At 36.8% G+C, this 18,647-nt stretch overlaps 1 long non-coding RNA gene across 1 annotated transcript; it reads right to left on the reverse strand.

Annotated features, from left to right (window-relative positions):
- Positions 1-10,958: 10,958 nt before the first annotated feature.
- On the reverse strand, positions 10,959-18,059 carry LOC126606359 (uncharacterized). The gene is made up of 2 exons (XR_007617191.1): positions 17,618-18,059; positions 10,959-11,492 (listed from the first exon to the last, which is right to left on the reverse strand). It is a non-coding gene; the product is annotated as an uncharacterized LOC126606359 (long non-coding RNA).
- Positions 18,060-18,647: the final 588 nt, after the last annotated feature.

Below are 18,647 nucleotides of genomic sequence, written 5' to 3' on the forward strand. Positions count from 1 at the left end.
TGTGATTCTCCCTATGCCAATGCCTTTATTTATAATAAACTATGAGGAAAGAGTAACTTGTCCTCTAAGTAATACAAAGTCTAATATGAAATAGTCACTAATCTAAACCCTAATCTAACTAGAATTTACACAATCACATATATTAAGAGGTAAATTACAATTTACCCCCTTAAGTTTGGGTACAATTGCAACCTCATACAACATCTTTAAAACTTTTCAATCTCATATATTTAGTATAATTTTATTTTAATTTTGTATAACTATTAAAAATATGTTAAATTTCCCGTTAAGTCATAACGTGGCAATTGTGACGTAACTGCCAATTTGTGTCACATGGCCAAACAATTAATAAAATGTTGTGACATATGTTCTAATACATATTGTGATTGTGTAAATCCTAAGTAGAGATAGATTAGGAATCCTTTGGGATCTAGAAGATCTTTCCTAATAGACTTTGTATTACTTGGAGAACAAGTTTCTCTCATCCTTATTACTATAAATAAAGGCACAAGGATAGGAGAATTAACACAATTCCTCAAGTCTATTCTCCACTCTCTTTCTTTCCAGCCGCACCTTTCAGTTAAATATAGGCTACAACACATTATCAGCACGCTCTTCACATTGTGCTAAAGAGTGTATTCATCTTCAATCAAGGGAGTATTACGTTTCAATTACTTTAATTGATTAAATTTTGATTTTATTGAATTCATATGATTTTATTGATTCAATTTATTTTTTTCTTGAACATGATACAAGCTCTGGAGATGGAAAGTCGAAATTGAAGAAATAATTTTCTGCATCAAACTAGTTCACCAATATCATCACGCAATCAGTTCTTCCAAAATAACAATTTATATCTCGATATTTTTGCAGCCTTGATAGCATGAACAATCACCATAATGCATGGCTCAACTTCATGTTTTTCGAATTTTAGATTCTACATAAATTGTGTGTGCATTGTATTCATAATCTTGTTGAATTACGTGAATTAATATTGTGATATTACTATGTATTATTATATGCAATTGAATTTAATTGAATTGAAAAAAATAAATTATGCTAGGGTTGTGGTGGAAATACAATGAGCCACGGCACCAAGATGCTGAGTTTCCCTATGCCGAGCCACGAGCTGTGAGCCAATAGGGTTTGCAGCCCTTTGTTGAACCCAGAACGCGACACCCATGTTGTCATCTTTGTCCCTTTGGGCTCGAACTTATGCACGACCGCCACAACCAAATTCGATGACCTGCAATCATCGTTGATGAAGGATATGGTTGAGATTCCTTCGAATCTCACCGGATTTTGAAATCTCGATCTCGAATCTGTGGGTTTTTGGCTCTTCGGCATTGAGAGTAACCTTCTTCGTCACTTATGCGTGGCTCTCCTTTGGAACCCAACTTTCCCTGATGGTCCCGACCTAGAACACAGCTGCTAGAAACGACGACGCTGGTCTTCCCTTTTGGCGAGCACACGTAGCAACGGTTGGGATGTTTTCTTGGTCCACTTGAGCCCAGTTAGGCCTGAGTTCTTCTTAGCCTGAAAAAAAAATAGTTTTTTTTCCTTTCTTTTGGGCTCACATGTAGCGGTCCATTGCTTTGGCTTGGCCTGTGTGACATTAACCCATGCGGCTATAGTGTCTCAGTGCACCACAAAGCACTTGATCGCTGCCTTTTTTGGGCTGCAAGGTCTTGCCCCATTCTGGGCCTGCTTCTTGCACAGGCCCGAACTGACTCCGGCCCAATTTTTTGGGTTTGGACTTCCCTGTTCTATTTTTTTATTTCATTTTAAAGCCTATTAAGGCTTTCGTCCAATACCTTGGGACACCAATTATATTGCCTTTTTTATAGGCCTTATGGGTTTTAATTTTTATGCCCAACTTTTAATTTTGGCCCGAAGTCAAAATAATTAAATTATAATTCTAGACATGAAGATCTATTTGCATATTTCTTGTTGCGTATTTTTATATATATTGCGTTTGTTTACAGGTATTATGAACTTAAAGTTCATACTTCCGAACCCGAAGTTTCAGAAAAGTGCCATAGCAACCTGAAGTTTCTTAACGCGTAACACTCATGTTCAGACCCAAAGTTCTCCATGCTTAAATCCGTTTAAATCAAATGATGTCTTAGAACCTGCATGTTCTAACTTTGCTGTTTATGGAAATTTTATTTCCTAAAACACCAATCACATTCTTGTTTCCGCCATTCAGCGTATTGTCGAACCTTAACAAGTTCGATTTCACTGATTTGGAAGTGTCGAACAAGAAACTACTTTATGTGGATACAAGATATGACACCCCAATTGACTATGACTAGTTGCGAAATCATTGTAACCAGTTATGGTGTGGAAAAGCTGAATAAGCCTCTGCAGTGATCTTCATTTGAAAACATATGCCTGAAGCATATCAAATGGAAGTACCTCTTGGCCGAGGATTCCATGGCTCTTTGACTTGCTATAGACCATTTCAAATCATGCAAAGATGAATTCTTGCCTGAAGCAAAACATGACTGAAACCTTTACGTCCAAGAATATGTACAATTTTGAAGTTTATATATCGAATTTTGACTGGAAGAAAATGAAGGAAAAATTTTGTCCTAGCTAAGAACAAGTATGAACATTTGAATACACATGCAAGCTATCAACACTTTAAAGTAGGCATGCATCCAAAAACAATTCATAAAACCCATGACTTTCAAAGCCTAGTATATGGTGAACCAAAATAAACTCTTTAACAAAATTAAAGAGAAGTAAAGATTTAGTGATTCTTTACCCTTGAAGCTCATCCTTGTTTACACAAGGGATTCACCCAAGTGGAGGGCCTTCAAGTCACCTCCAAGCTCCTTGAATCCTCCTTGTGTTTTCCTCCCTTTAGTGCTCCTTTGATGATTAGAGGAAAAAGGATTTGTTCTCCAAAACATCAAAAGCTTGATGTCTCTAAGTCTCTTCACCAAGGTTGTATATTGTGAAGATGATATGGATGACTAAAGGAAGAAGAGATTGCTAGATGTCCCCTCCTTTAGTGGCCGGCCTCCTTAGAAGAAAATGGAGAAAATGTTTCACCCAATTTCAACAAGAAAAACCCTAATGAGAAAATAGTTATAAAGTTGCTTTTATAACCTTTTCTTTGGTGAGTGGCAAACTTGTAATTAAGCAAACTTTGCCAATCCACCCTTATGGCCGGCCATCCTTTGTTATTGGGCTAATTTGCCCATTTTGTTTTAGTTGTCATACAACTTGAACATAATGGGCCTTTTGGACCAAAACGCTTTTGGGCCCCGAAACCCAAAACCAACATATAAGCCCAATACGAACCTTTCGTAAAATTAATTAACTAATTAATTAATCTTGACCATTCTTCAATTAAACCATTTAATTGCTTATCCATTTCATATAATTTCTTCACATACATCCTTACTCGGTGTACGATCCATTAGGTTCCAATTAGCGAGGCAGTGGGCGATGTTACTCTTAACTATCGATTTATGAATTGAAACCACATTTCAATTCTCCCTTTAATGATTAGTGTTACCTAATCATTTGGGCTTCCACAAACCATGAGTGACACCTAGCAGTATGTCATGGTTACCCAAGCTAAGTAGAATTGGTTGGAGAACCTATCCAGTTACAACTACAATGCAATACGGTCCTTCTCTAATACAATACTCTTAATCACATTGTTTAAGTGATAGTTTGTTTCATGTCTACTATCCAATGTGATACTTTCCTATATGATTCCCTTGAATATGATTTGGAACAAACTTCCTAAGTCATATTCATTTGCTTTGGCCAAAGACTTTAGAATCATATCTTAGAGTATTCTCCCTCCACCATGGAAGGTTAGAGATCCCTTGTTGTGCATTCATATGCCTACATGATTAGATAGCTTGACCCCAACAATGCCGTGGACACTCCAAAGGAATGCCGTTGACAGGATCAAAGATCAAGAACCTAACCATTAGACATCGATGATGCCTCAGGTCAAAGGACTACTTTGCATATTGCAACTTTAGAGTTCATACATGACATGTATGTTTGAACTCTCTTTTGATCGTAGTTCAGTGTACTCGACTACTCTTTCGAGCACCTATGTGTTTGTCTTAGTGTCCAACACCAAATGACTTGAGACTAGTCATACTCACGCTTGAGTCAACACAACACATACTAACCTTAGCGGATTGTCAATGCCCAATTGGCAATCCTAAGGCTAGGAACGTTTTAGGAATGAACATAAGAGAAAGGTCTCGATAATCTAACTCACTTAGATCACTTATCTCTTAGAACAAATACATTCCTTGGATTCTCTTATTGCTTAAACACATGATACAATAAATAGTGATTAACAATAAGAATTGCCCTTCATTAAACATATAAAAGTTTAATACATTAAGTATTCCAAAAAGCTATTACATCAAATGAGTGGCTTTGTGGGCATACTTCCAACAGAAAATGTTTCTTGTCATTCTATATCTAAATCGCTCTTAAAGTAGCAGTATAGAGAACAAAAGTTACCCTCGGATCTGGTTACTACCACATTTGTGAGAGAAAGGTACCCTAACAATTCGGCTAGGAGGTATCGAACAGTGCAGGCCCAATTTGGACTAGAGTTTACTGAATGGTGGTACCCTGCTTTGATAAAGATACACCAACGTGCATGCTTTGCTTTGGTAGAGGTGCACCAAACAGTATTGCTCTGTTTCGGTAGAGGCTACCGAACAGACCCTTCCAACTTTGGTTAGAGCCTACTGAACCCAAGTTTGGGTTTGTCTCTCTTTCACAATCCCATTTCGAGTTTGTTTTACACCATATGGTAGAATCATGCTTGCCAACAGGTGGTATAACGCCTGAAGCATGATCATTGGCCCCTGAAACTTAAAGAATAAGGGGTAGTATTCTCGAACCTTAACCTTGCAAAATCTAATTCAATTTTGACGAAATAGATCATTGGTTATGCACTTGTATGTGCCTCTACCAATGTTGTTGAGGAGCACCATTTCCGTAGTCAATCTGTGAGACTAATTTTGCTTCACCTAACACATTTAGAAGAGCAAAATTTGACATGGAAGGCTTATTGGCCGAACTCCCTTGTATATTTGTTTACTTTGTGAACAATTTATTTTATTCTCGGATTTATGATTGGTGTTTGGATGTCACTATTATTCTCGAATAAGAGTTAATTAACAAAAATTACCACATGTGACTAATACAATTAACTCATGCTTAGGTATGTTTTGTGGGGAAGTTAGCAGTCTGGTACTATGCTAACTTCATACCTAATCAGCCCCTGACAACCTTTCAGGCTTATCCAACATGATTGTGGGGCATGGTACTGCCATATATTGTCCGATGATACTAATAAGGGAAGCTTTATACTCACATCATTTTGAAAGAACGCATTTTTTGAGATTTTGGGATTTTCAAGAGCATTATTACCATATTGAAACCAATGTAGAAAATGGAGTAAAATTCCTTGGCATATTACCATACTGCACTTCCTACGAATATAGCTAGAATCATATTCTAGAGAATATGAAACGCTTAATGAGTGGATTACACCTATTCAGGCCCACTATATAGCTGGCCAGAAGCCCGCGATTTCAAAGGAATTTTCGCTATGGATGTACATTTGGGATATCTAGGATGATCCGTGATGCACTGTTTTGGGCATCCTCTTATTATAAATAAAGACATCATATTTGGAAGCGTATCATGCCTTAGCACCCTCCATCATTTCTATAAAGGATTCAAAGGGACATTTGTGGACTGATTCAACCACCTTGCGGACCATTTAGATACTTTATAGTATTGGTTGATGCTTTTACACGTGTGGCTGTTGTCAACCAGCTGCATTAGCCACACTGGTGGCTTAGATTAACAAGTTCAGGGCTCACCACCTTGATTATCTGATCAAATCTATTTGATTGGATAAGCTAGAGAATTTACATCGAAAACTTTCGATGGATATTGCATGTCGATTAGGTTTTGAAGTTGAACATCAAATACCCCATGTTCATATATAGAACAACCAAGCAGAAGCATTCATTAAGCACCTTTAAATGATTGCGCGATCGTTGGTCATACGTACCAAGTTCCTGATCTCTACATGGGGCCATGCAATATTGCAAGCAACCATGTTGGTCCGCCTAAGGCCTGTCATGACCCAACCTTATAAAGGGCGTGTCAATTGGTTACCAGATACGAACCCAACATATCGCATCTGCCCGTTTTTGGTTGTGCGGTCTATGTGCCATTTTACACCGCCCTTACGTACAAAAAGAAAAAAAGGGGTCCTTAGAAATGATGGAAATCTATGTCGGTTATGATTCTCCTTCTAATATTCATTACTTAGAACCTTTGACAAATGATCTATTTACTGCTCATTTTGCAGATTGTCACTTTTATGAGACAGTTTTCCCTCCATTATGGGGAGATAAGAATGTCAATGTTCCTACAAGAACGATGCAAATTATCATGGACATCCCTATTATGTCTTATCTCGATCCCGATCTAGATCGTTAAAGTATAACTAGACACTTCCTCTAATTTAGCAAAAGTGACGAGATCACATATACCAGTTGTAAATGTGCCTACAAAGATGTGTACTAAATGTACGATGGATCTTCATCCCGAAAGTAGGAACACCACTATTGTGGCCGACCCTCGTACATTGGCGGCTAGCCAATCAATTTGTCCTACCTCAGAAGCGTGGCAGATCACTCGTTTTGAAGGATTCATCTTTCCCAAAAGTGGAGGAAAGTGGCACGAATGAATTCCCCCCTCGATCGCTGTCTGAATCCTCTTTATCTCATCAGATTAAATCTGGATTACTCCCAAGACCTGAAGTTCTTGGTCTAGTATACTAGTTTGGATGAGATATGGAATTGGAATGAGATTATCATAGGTGATGTTTCATTTATATGGTAACTACTGACATAAATGAAAAGCGACGATAACAAACCACATTTCGTTGATTAGTGTCAACGTATAACTGATTGGTCAACTAGAAGAATCAATTTATGGCGAATGAGATGAATGAAATAGTGTGAATGACACCTTGTGGTTGATATGAGCATATTTATGCGACTTAGTTAGCTTGTTTTCTTGCATATTCATAGCTAATTTCTACTTATTAGAGTGTTTTAAGCTATTTTCGTGTGTTTTCAGGTTCAAATGACAAAGTTGGCAAGAAAGTGCAATTTGGAGCATTTTGAAGCAGTTTTGGGCCAAGAATGGATAGCATATGCATGGAGCAAGGTGGATGGACATTTTTGAAGTTTAAGAGGTTAGGAATATGCTGAAGAGATAAAGAAAATAAAGTCAAAACTTGGAAGATAAGGAATCAGCTAAAAAGAAGGAACATTATCCAAACCAACGTTATATTATCCAACATTATCCAAAACCTTATCTTATCTTATCCTAATCTTATCCTAATTTCCAGTTGCAAGGAGGGCATCTAAATGACATTAGGATACCTACAAATTAGGTTTTTTAGAAGCTAAACCTTATCCCTAAAAGTGTGTTGCACCTAGCCCTTCTAGAAGCTATGTTTCCTATTGCAAAGACTACTCCTTTTCCTCCCTGGAATCTGATGAGAAGTGTCCTTTTTCCTTGTTGATTTGGAGTCCTAATTCCCTTCCTTCTCAGCCTTTGCCGTGCCTTCCCTTCTCCCTATAAATACATAATGCCGCAACATTCATAAGTCACCCATCTCTCACCACAAAATTGCACCACACATCCATCATACACAGAAATCCCTCTAGTGCCGCAACCTTGCAAGGAGAAAGGAGAGGAGACCCTTTGCCATGCCCTGCCATTCAAGCTTGGATTGCTGGAACGTTCCTAGGTGTTTTATATCTTTTGTTTTCAATGTTTAATTTAAGTTATCTTTGTTTAAGTACGAACATGAGGAACTAAACTCGTTTTGGCTAGAGGCGAATTCAAAGCCATGAACATATATTGCATATGAATTGATTACTTTAAGTTATTATTCCATGAATCGTGAATGCAATTTGCTTAACCGTTTAATTTAGAACTTACTCTTGTATGTTGATTAAGGGTGCACACTTGGTTTGCATGCATGAATTTGATGCTAAAATATAAAGGAGTTTCACCTAATAGTTATGAACTTATATTTACAAGTAGTGGAGGTCACTGGTCGTGATCGTGTTAAATGAATTCTTGGCAGGAGTATCATGCTGTTCATAGTTATGAATGCCTTGTCAATGCTTATGATTTTCATAGAACTTAATGATCTTTGATATGTATCTCTATCATGCTATTCGTGTAGGGAACTTGATAAGAATAATTTGGTTGCGACACTGAGTCCAATTCAATGAACTTAGGAAAATCTAAGGGTTAATTAGTGCTGTTCACGGTTAATTTGAGGCGTTGTCATTCATGGTTTATAGAAAGAATAACTGGAAATCGATTTGTATGCATGTGTCATGTGTGGAGAAGGACCTTTTAGCTAGCCATTCACCTCTTAAAACACCCTAAATTCGTAGCAATTAGTTTGCTTTCCACAAGTAACTTAGTTTTAGTTTTAAATTCATCAAAACCACTCCCCCCCTTTATATTTCGTGTATTTTAGTTAGAATCTGTCCAATTGGTGTCTTTTTAATGTTTTGAGTCTTTTTAGTTCAATTTTCATCCAAAGTCATCCTTAGTATTAGTTTTGAGTCAATTTGTTTGTTTTGTGTAGTTTTGAGTAGTTTGAGTTAGTTTTGAGTCATAAGAGTCTAGGTAAGTGTAATTAAGTCTAATTTGAGTCGATTAGCAGTCCCTCCTAATCTCCTGCCTAGAACGATCCCTATTTATCCATACTACAATTGTAAAAAATATGGTTTAATTTGTGTGCTTTTATATATCACATCAATGGTGCAAGGCTTCTCTCATATGCCCTGTGATTGATGCAGCATTACAAACGTGCCTGTAGTATCTTTTGGGATCCTGATACCAAATCTACATGGAGTATCCAAAGGACATACATGTACTAATTCAAATAGTTCTAGACCATAAGAACACCCTCTTGGTTCTAATGAGGCCTTCTTTGCGGATGCAGAGTTATCCGGGTGGATGTAGGATACCCAACTAAGTGAATACTTGATTAATTAGGGATATATGCCCCTGTGTGTACAAAATCCGAAATTGCTAAAGTTGAGAAAACTGACTCACACCTAAGGGCGGACTTTAAGATGAATAATCTTGGGAAAACTCGACATTACCTTGACCTAAAGTTTCGAGCTAGTTCTGGTGGTATTCTGGTCCACCACTCAAACTAGACCCAGAAGGTGTTACGTCCCAGTATACCTTGATTGTCTATACGCTAGATGCAAATGAGACATTTACGAAGGATATAGAGCATAGGTTTTCATATTGGAACGTGAGGCAACCATATCTAAGTACAATTGACATTTGTTGTACTTAGCTCAATGCACTAGATTAAACGTCTTATGTGCTAATAATCTTTTGGCATAAAGTAGCACTGCACCTACACACCACCACCAAATTTGGTGTTAAAGATTTGTTTTTTTTTCCCGTTACTATAGAATTAGGCTTATCTATCCTTATGCATCTCAGAATAGATCACACCCCCTTGATCTTCGGAATGATGACTACCTTGTGGGATTCACTGAATCAAACCATCTGTCTGACCACACAAGGTACGTTCCCGAATGGTTATGTCTTTACTATTAAGGAATACCGCAATATCTTGGAGGTCCGATATAGACCTTTGTTGCGAAACCTTTGAATCGTTCCAAAGACTCACTGTATCTCATCACGTGAGAGATATGGTCAAGAATTCTTGTTAAGCATATTCAAACTCCCTGCGATTTTCATCCATCGTTGAGTCCCAATAACGATTCATGAAGACAACACCATATGTCTCAACCAGATCATGACACATCCCAACGCCAAGCATATTATGTCTACATCAGCATAAGCATCAGAAGATTGAAGTCAAGTAGTCCGATCTTAGACAACTTTGCCGACCTCTACAACGTCACTGCCAAAGTCTACCTTCCAGAAGCTTGTCCAAGGAATTAGTATGCTTAACTTTCTCATTTGCGATGTGATGTGTAAAATAAGTTAACACACAAATTAAACCCTCTTTTGACAATTGTAGTATAGATGTAAGTAGGGTATCGTTCTAGGCCGGGGATTAGAAGGGATTGCTAATCTATTCTAAATTAATTTAAAAATATTAAATAAGACTCAAGGACACAAAAATAGGCGAAAAACTCTAATAACTCGAAACACACTTAAAATGACTCAAAATAATGAAAACAATTAAATTAAACACTAGGAACTGAAATGGACGGAAATTAAATTAAAAGACTAACAATAAAGAAAACTAACTAAATAATATAATTTAATAATGGATGGGTGTTTGGTTTGACGAGAAGTAAATTAAACTTAAATAAATTACAGAATTGACAAAAACATAAAATTAAGGTAAAATGATAAATGACGGACTAGCTAGAGGGTTCTTCTCCACACATGACACATAAGCAACCTAAATTGATTTTCAGTTGTTCTTTCAATAAATTGTGAATTTCAATACTCCAGATTAACCGTGAACAGCACTTTTTTAATCTTCAAGTTTTCCTTAAGTTATTGAATTGGACGGGAAAACGCATACAACAATTCAAAACATTCTTCAAAAGTCCTATACGTGAAAAGCACAATAGAGATACAATCAAAGATCATTAAACTTTGTGAAAACTATAAGCATTGACGAGGCATTAGTAACTATGAAAAGCATGATACTCTTGCCAAGAATTTACTTAACGTGATTGTGACTAGCAACCTTTACTACTTGTGAAAATAAGTTCATAATGATTAGGTGAAATTCACTTATATTCTAGCATCAAATTCATGCATGTAAATTAAGCGTGCACTCTCAACCAACATACACAAATCAGTTTTTATACGAACGGATAAGTAAATTGAAATCACAATTTATGAAATCACAACCGAAGGTAATCAATTCATATTACAAATATAAATCATGGCTTTGAATTAACCTCTAACCAACATAAATTTAATTACACATTATTAAAAACAGAAATAAAAGAGAAGTTTGGAAAAATTAAACCGAAAGAGGATCTGCTGCGTTCGTGCCCACACTGTGTCTTCCCTTCCTCAAGCTGCAAGGGCAGCGTTCTTCCCTTCTTCACACCTGGCGCTGAATCCCATTCGCTGACCTGCCCTCACTTCCTCTCAAGCTGCCCAATGGCAGCACTCTCCTGCGTTTCTTGTCACGCTGCACACTGGCAGCTCTCCTCTCTCTAGCTCTCGCTGACTCCCTTCTCGAGCTGCCCAAAGGGCAGCTCCCCCTTTTCCTTAATTCCCCCCCAAGACCGCCCCTTTCTCTCTTCTGCCAATCCCGTCTATATCCTCATGCTCCTGACCTCCTCCTCATTTCTTTTTTTTTTCTATTTTATTTTTTCTGTTGCTGTCCACCACATTCTCTGCGCCTACTGCGCTCCCAGCTGTCTCTCCTGCTTTCCACTGACTTTTCCCGCTCCCACTTCTCTCTATCCTCTTTCTGCTGCCGCAAGGCAGCTGTCTGCTTGCTGCTTCTCTCTCCCTTTTTCTGCTTGTTTATATTATTTTTTTCTTCTTTTCCTTTTCCTTCTTTTCCTTTTCCTTTCTTTTTCTTTTCTTTCTTTTTCTTTTCTTCTTTGCCGTTCCTTTCTTCTTCTACAAAACATGAATCATGATGATGTTTCAAACATCATCATGACTTGTTATTATTATTATATATATATTTTTTTTTAATTTTATTTAAAAGCTGATCTACACAGACAGTTTTGACGAATTTATTACATAAAATTTCACTTGTTCTATTTTTATTTTCTTTGCATAACAAATCCTATAAACACAAAAATAACGTAAATAGCTCAAAAATATAAGGAACTAACTAAGAAAAGACGAGTGAATTCGAAGTAAAAATATATATAAATATCATCCGATCAAATACCCACACACTTAACTTTTGCTAGTCCTCGAGCAAAACAAAGAAAACAAGAACAAGAAGTAACAAGAAAAACATTAGTTTCTCCCTATCTGACCCTCATAGAATTTCATTTAAGAAAACAAATCATCAAGAACCATAGCTAGCATCAAGGAACTAATCCAAGTTCATCTTCCTTATTCAAATATTAGCAGTAGTCTTCAAATCATCCTTGAAGTGTAGTGTGTGAGATAGCCATGCTAATGCAATTTCAAGTTTTTATTTTTAAAATCATCATATGCAAACTAGTGACCTTCTCACGGGATATGCACTCAATCACACATGTGTTTAGTTTTAATGTGTTTCGCTCAAATAAACAAATGTGAAATTTCTACCATAAGCTTGCATAAAGATCACTTCTCCACAGTCATAATTGCAAAACTTAAATCAAGAGGACTTTTATTGGATGTAATGAGGCTTAGGGATAGGGTTATTGAAATGAAAGAATAGGAAAACACAAGTTCCAAGCTATATTGCAAGCAATTCTTTTGTTTAGATTTATAAGAACTCAATTTTTCCAGCGATTCTTCTAGCACCTCCAACCATACCCTTAAACTGAAACTTTTAAAAAAAACTTTTTATTTTCTTTTTTTTTTCTTCCTTTTTTTTTTTTTGTTCTTCGTACACAATCTTTCTTTTTCTTTTTCTTTTCTCTCTTTTTATTTTTTTTTTATTTTTTATTTTAATACAAACATGAAATACCCCCACACTTAATCTTTTGCTAAACATCTTCACAGTACTTCACAAACGTTTCTCATAAAACAATCTCACATTGCTCACTAGCTTGCTTGGAAAGGGTAAGGAAAAATGTTTCAGGTATAAGGGTAGACATATCTGGTGATAAGAAATAAAAGGCTCAACATACATGGCTCAAATTGGCAATCTAATGATATCATTTTTCTTTGGGAAACATGGTTATTTGGGCCATAGTGGTAAACCTAATGCCTCTATCATTTCCAAGTTCATGCAATCAATGACAAACATTTCGAAAGATCGTTACGCAAGTTCTAGAGATGTATCTCACATAAGTTCATCACACATGAAAGAATAGGAGTGTATGAAAAATGCACACACTTTCAATAGGCTCAAAAACTCACATAGGAATTATATATGGTCACTAAATTCACATATGAAGCTTTAATTCATACTTTAGTTTCACATTAACAAGGCTATGTGCATTTGGTTTTTCAAAGATGGTCAAACATGTACAAAACTAACAAGAGAATTAGGAATTTCACAAAATACATGTTAACTAAGTTCTTGATGATCATGGTTCAAATTTGATCCAATTATATCATTGGGTAGGGAAACTAACAAAAAATCTAATTCAAAACAATAAGGGAAACAAGACAATATTTTTGGATTTTTTTTTAAATTTTCCGATTTTTTTTTTTTTTTTTTTTTTTTTTTTTTAAGAAAACAAAAACTAACAACACAGAAACAAAATGAAATTCTAGAGATTTCTACCCCCACACTTAAACTTGACATTGTCCCCAATGTCAGAAAACACTATAATGCAAAAAATAAAATAAATAAATAGTAAGAAACACAATAAAACAATTGGACTGAAAACTTCCCTAATTTGCAGTAAAATCAAGCGATGACCCCCCAAGCTAAAATTCTGCAATCAACTTCAAGGGTGGAAATAACCAAAAGTTCCTGCAAAGAAAAGAAATAATTCAGTTAAGTAACGCAAGAAAATTAATTAAAAAAAAATTGCAAACGAAAAATTGAAAATTACGATAAAAGATAATGAATAAAACTAATAAGTAATCATTGGTCGTGCTTGTTGACTTTCCACAGCTTTCCTCTTGAACAGGGTGACACTTAGCTTTTCACTTGCAAGTGATGATTTTATGCTATTGTACTGCAAGGCTTTGCTCTTTGGGAATGTTGCAGTTCCTTATTTGTTCTCCAAGCAGATGTGGCAGCTTCTCTTGTTCTTCATCTCAGACTCCTTCCGCTGGGATGATTGCGCAAGCTGCATTCTTCTCTGCTTGTTTCCTCTGCATGGCGGGCAGGCACGAGGTAGAGGTATTGGTCTGTTTCTTTCTTCAATCTTTCCAAGTGCCCACCTCTTGCTCTCTTTCTCCTTGTCCCTAGCTGAGGATGAATCAGCACGTTGTCTCCACATGCTTCGAGGTATCATCTTCACTTCCCTTATACGTAAGAGACGAAGAGGAAACACAAGATGATGAGTACTCGAGAGCAAGTGCTGGCTGGAGAAAGGACAGGGAGAAAGCATGATATGAGATACTCTTGCTTTCAACCTTCATGATATGAAATACTTTTGCTTTGAATGGGTTGTTTTCAGGAGTATCCCAAGGAATGAGGAACACAGAGTAACTTAGGAGGATTCTTTGGGAATGCATTTTCGGAGATGAAGAAGTGCGGAGAGGGTGTGTCTTTGCTGTGGAAGGCGAAGGTAGATACTTATAGGGCTTTTCTTCACAACCGGAACTGTTCTCTCACTCATTGTCGGCAGCCGGTGGATGGATGAATAATACAAATTACGCGCTTTCTGACAAAGCTGCCCGTAATTTCCGCAAAGTTACCGGTTGCATGTGACGAGTGACGACACGTCTGGACAAAGTGATCCTTCGAAATCCAGGATTCGGCTCGTGGTTTCTGAGCAAGCCCAATTTTTAAGAAATGAAACGCCTATTTTGAGAAAAGAATCCGACTTTTGAGAAAGGAGACTCCTCTTTTCAGAAAAGAATCCGGCTTTTGAGAAAGGAGCCCCGACTCTTCGATTTGTGAGAGGACGCCTCTTCAATTTCTGAGGAGCGCCTCTTTGATTTCTTCCTTTTTATAGAGGCGTTAATCTTGCTCCACAACACACTTATCCCTCCAGTAAACACTCCCTTCTTGCACTTCCGAAATCTTAATTTGTCCGATCTTTCTTTCTCAACACCTTCAGAAAATGGCAGGCCCTTCTGATCGACGTTTTGACTTGAACATTCGTGAAGAGGCAGCTCCACCTTCACCAGACAACATATGGCGCCCTTCCTTCATATCCCCTACTGGTCCCCTTACCGTTGGGGCTTCGGTGATGAAGAACGATATGACAGCTGCGGTGGTGGCCCGGAACCTTGTCACTCCTAAAGATAACAGACTACTTGCTAGACGGTCTGATGAATTGGCGGTTAAGGAGTCTCTGGCCCTTAGCGTGCAGTGTGCGGGTTCTGTATCCAACATGGCCCAACGCCTATATGCTCGAACCCGTCATGTTGAGTCGTTGGTGGCTGAAATACAGAGTCTTAAACAAGAGATTAAAGGGCTTAAGCATGAGAATAAGGAATTGCACAAGCTCGCACACAGCTATGCCACCAGCATGAAGAGGAAGATTGACCAGATGCAGGACACCGATGGTCAAATTTTACTTGATCATCGGAGGTTTGTGGGTTTGTTCCAACAACATCTGCCTTCGTCTTCTGGAGCGGCACCGCGTAGTGAAGCTCCAACTGATCAACCTCTGCTGCCTCCTCCTTCTGTGGCCCCGCCGACTGCTGAAGCACCACCTACTACTGAAGCACCACCCGACCAATGAATACTATTAGTTTACAACATTGTAAAATATTTGTACTTTTTTTTTTTTTTAATTTTTAATTTTTTTTAATTAATTTTTTTTTTAATTTTTTTTTAATTTTTTTTTAAAATTTTTTTTTTATGTATTTTTTTTTCATTAATTTTAAATTTTATCTTTTTTTATTTTATTTTTTATTTTTTTTATTTTTATATATGTAAATTAATGTAAAGAGACTTTGGTTAACCTTCCCTCACACTTAAACTAAATAACACAAACTCACAGAAATCAACCAAATAACGCAACTAACTAAACAAAACAAAATGAAAGCAGTAAAGATAAGGGTGGAAGAATGCAAAGCTAATTGGGTTAGTGATTCCAAAGTCTCCCTTCGTTGAATGCTTGGGTTGCCTCCCAAGAAGCGCTTGATTTAACGTCTTTAGCCGGACGCATCTTTCCTTTAAATTTCCCTCGGCTCCATTTGAACCTAAAATCAAAGAAAGAAAAATAAATCAAATATCAAAAGTAAAATACACAAACACCAATATAAACATAAACAAAAACAAAAATAAAAGGATTAGCAAAGTTGCTAATCCCCGGCAACGGCGCCAAAATTTGATGTGTAAAATAAGTTAACACACAAATTAAACCCTCTTTTGACAATTGTAGTATAGATGTAAGTAGGGTATCGTTCTAGGCCGGGGATTAGAAGGGATTGCTAATCTATTCTAAATTAATTTAAAAATATTAAATAAGACTCAAGGACACAAAAATAGGCGAAAAACTCTAATAACTCGAAACACACTTAAAATGACTCAAAATAATGAAAACAATTAAATTAAACACTAGGAACTGAAATGGACGGAAATTAAATTAAAAGACTAACAATAAAGAAAACTAACTAAATAATATAATTTAATAATGGATGGGTGTTTGGTTTGACGAGAAGTAAATTAAACTTAAATAAATTACAGAATTGACAAAAACATAAAATTAAGGTAAAATGATAAATGACGGACTAGCTAGAGGGTTCTTCTCCACACATGACACATAAGCAACCTAAATTGATTTTCAGTTGTTCTTTCAATAAATTGTGAATTTCAATACTCCAGATTAACCGTGAACAGCACTTTTTTAATCTTCAAGTTTTCCTTAAGTTATTGAATTGGACGGGAAAACGCATACAACAATTCAAAACATTCTTCAAAAGTCCCCTACGTGAAAAGCACAATAGAGATACAATCAAAGATCATTAAACTTTGTGAAAACTATAAGCATTGACGAGGCATTAGTAACTATGAAAAGCATGATACTCTTGCCAAGAATTTACTTAACGTGATTGTGACTAGCAACCTTTACTACTTGTGAAAATAAGTTCATAACGATTAGGTGAAATTCACTTATATTCTAGCATCAAATTCATGCATGTAAATTAAGCGTGCACTCTCAACCAACATACACAAATCAGTTTTTATACGAACGGATAAGTAAATTGAAATCACAACTTATGAAATCACAACCGAAGGTAATCAATTCATATTACAAATATAAATCATGGCTTTGAATTAACCTCTAACCAACATAAATTTAATTACACATTATTAAAAACAGAAATAAAAGAGAAGTTTGGAAAAATTAAACCGAAAGAGGATCTGCTGCGTTCGTGCCCACACTGTGTCTTCCCTTCCTCAAGCTGCAAGGGCAGCGTTCTTCCCTTCTTCACACCTGGCGCTGAATCCCATTCGCTGACCTGCCCTCACTTCCTCTCAAGCTGCCCAATGGCAGCACTCTCCTGCGTTTCTTGTCACGCTGCACACTGGCAGCTCTCCTCTCTCTAGTTCTCGCTGACTCCCTTCTCGAGCTGCCCAAAGGGCAGCTCCCCCTTTTCCTTAATTCCCCCCCAAGACCGCCCCTTTCTCTCTTCTGCCAATCCCGTCTATATCCTCATGCTCCTGACCTCCTCCTCATTTCTTTTTTTTCTATTTTATTTTTTCTGTTGCTGTCCACCACATTCTCTGCGCCTACTGCGCTCCCAGCTGTCTCTCCTGCTTTCCACTGACTTTTCCCGCTCCCACTTCTCTCTATCCTCTTTCTGCTGCCGCAAGGCAGCTGTCTGCTTGCTGCTTCTCTCTCCCTTTTTCTGCTTGTTTATATTTTTTTTTTCTTCTTTTCCTTTTCCTTCTTTTCCTTTTCCTTTCTTTTTCTTTTCTTTCTTTTTCTTTTCTTCTTTGCCGTTCCTTTCTTCTTCTACAAAACATGAATCATGATGATGTTTCAAACATCATCATGACTTGTTATTATTATTATATATATATATTTTTTTAATTTTATTTAAAAGCTGATCTACACAGACAGTTTTGACGAATTTATTACATAAAATTTCACTTGTTCTATTTTTATTTTCTTTGCATAACAAATCCTATAAACACAAAAATAACGTAAATAGCTCAAAAATATAAGGAACTAACTAAGAAAAGACGAGTGAATTCGAAGTAAAAATATATATAAATATCATCCGATCACGATGTTTGTAGCTTCATTTGGAAGTATTATCAAAATCAGGTGGATTATCTAGAAGTATACTCACTTGACCTTAATGTACTATTTTTCCTACGATTAAGAGTATTTTTCCCACTGGATTTTTGCTATTTGATTAGGTTTTGACGAGGCACCTATCCTGGGTTTGGCATACCCTTGTGTACATCTTACTTGTATGCCAAAGACGTATAGCTTTGACTTAATGCAACTTATCACTTTTTTTTCATTTGACTATGGGTCCTACCTTGGGTTTTGACATAGCGAGGTTTTGTGAGTTTTACTACCCATGCATTCTTCCATTTGTTTTGAGACTCGTATTCGCTACTTGTGTTGACTATACGAGATGACTTCATCAACTACTTCTACATTTGCCTGAAGATCTGATGCGCCATCTACTTGAGTATTTGCACATTCAAGGGGGAGTGTTGTGACATATGTTCTAATACATATTGTGATTGTGTAAATTCTAAGTAGAGATAAATTAGGAATCCTTTGGGATCTATAAGATCTTTCCTAATAAATTTTGTATTACTTGGAGAGCAAGTTTCTCTCCTCCTTATTACTATA

This window comes from Malus sylvestris, chromosome 16 (assembly GCF_916048215.2).
Source record: "Malus sylvestris chromosome 16, drMalSylv7.2, whole genome shotgun sequence".
Taxonomy (NCBI): Eukaryota; Viridiplantae; Streptophyta; class Magnoliopsida; order Rosales; family Rosaceae; genus Malus; species Malus sylvestris.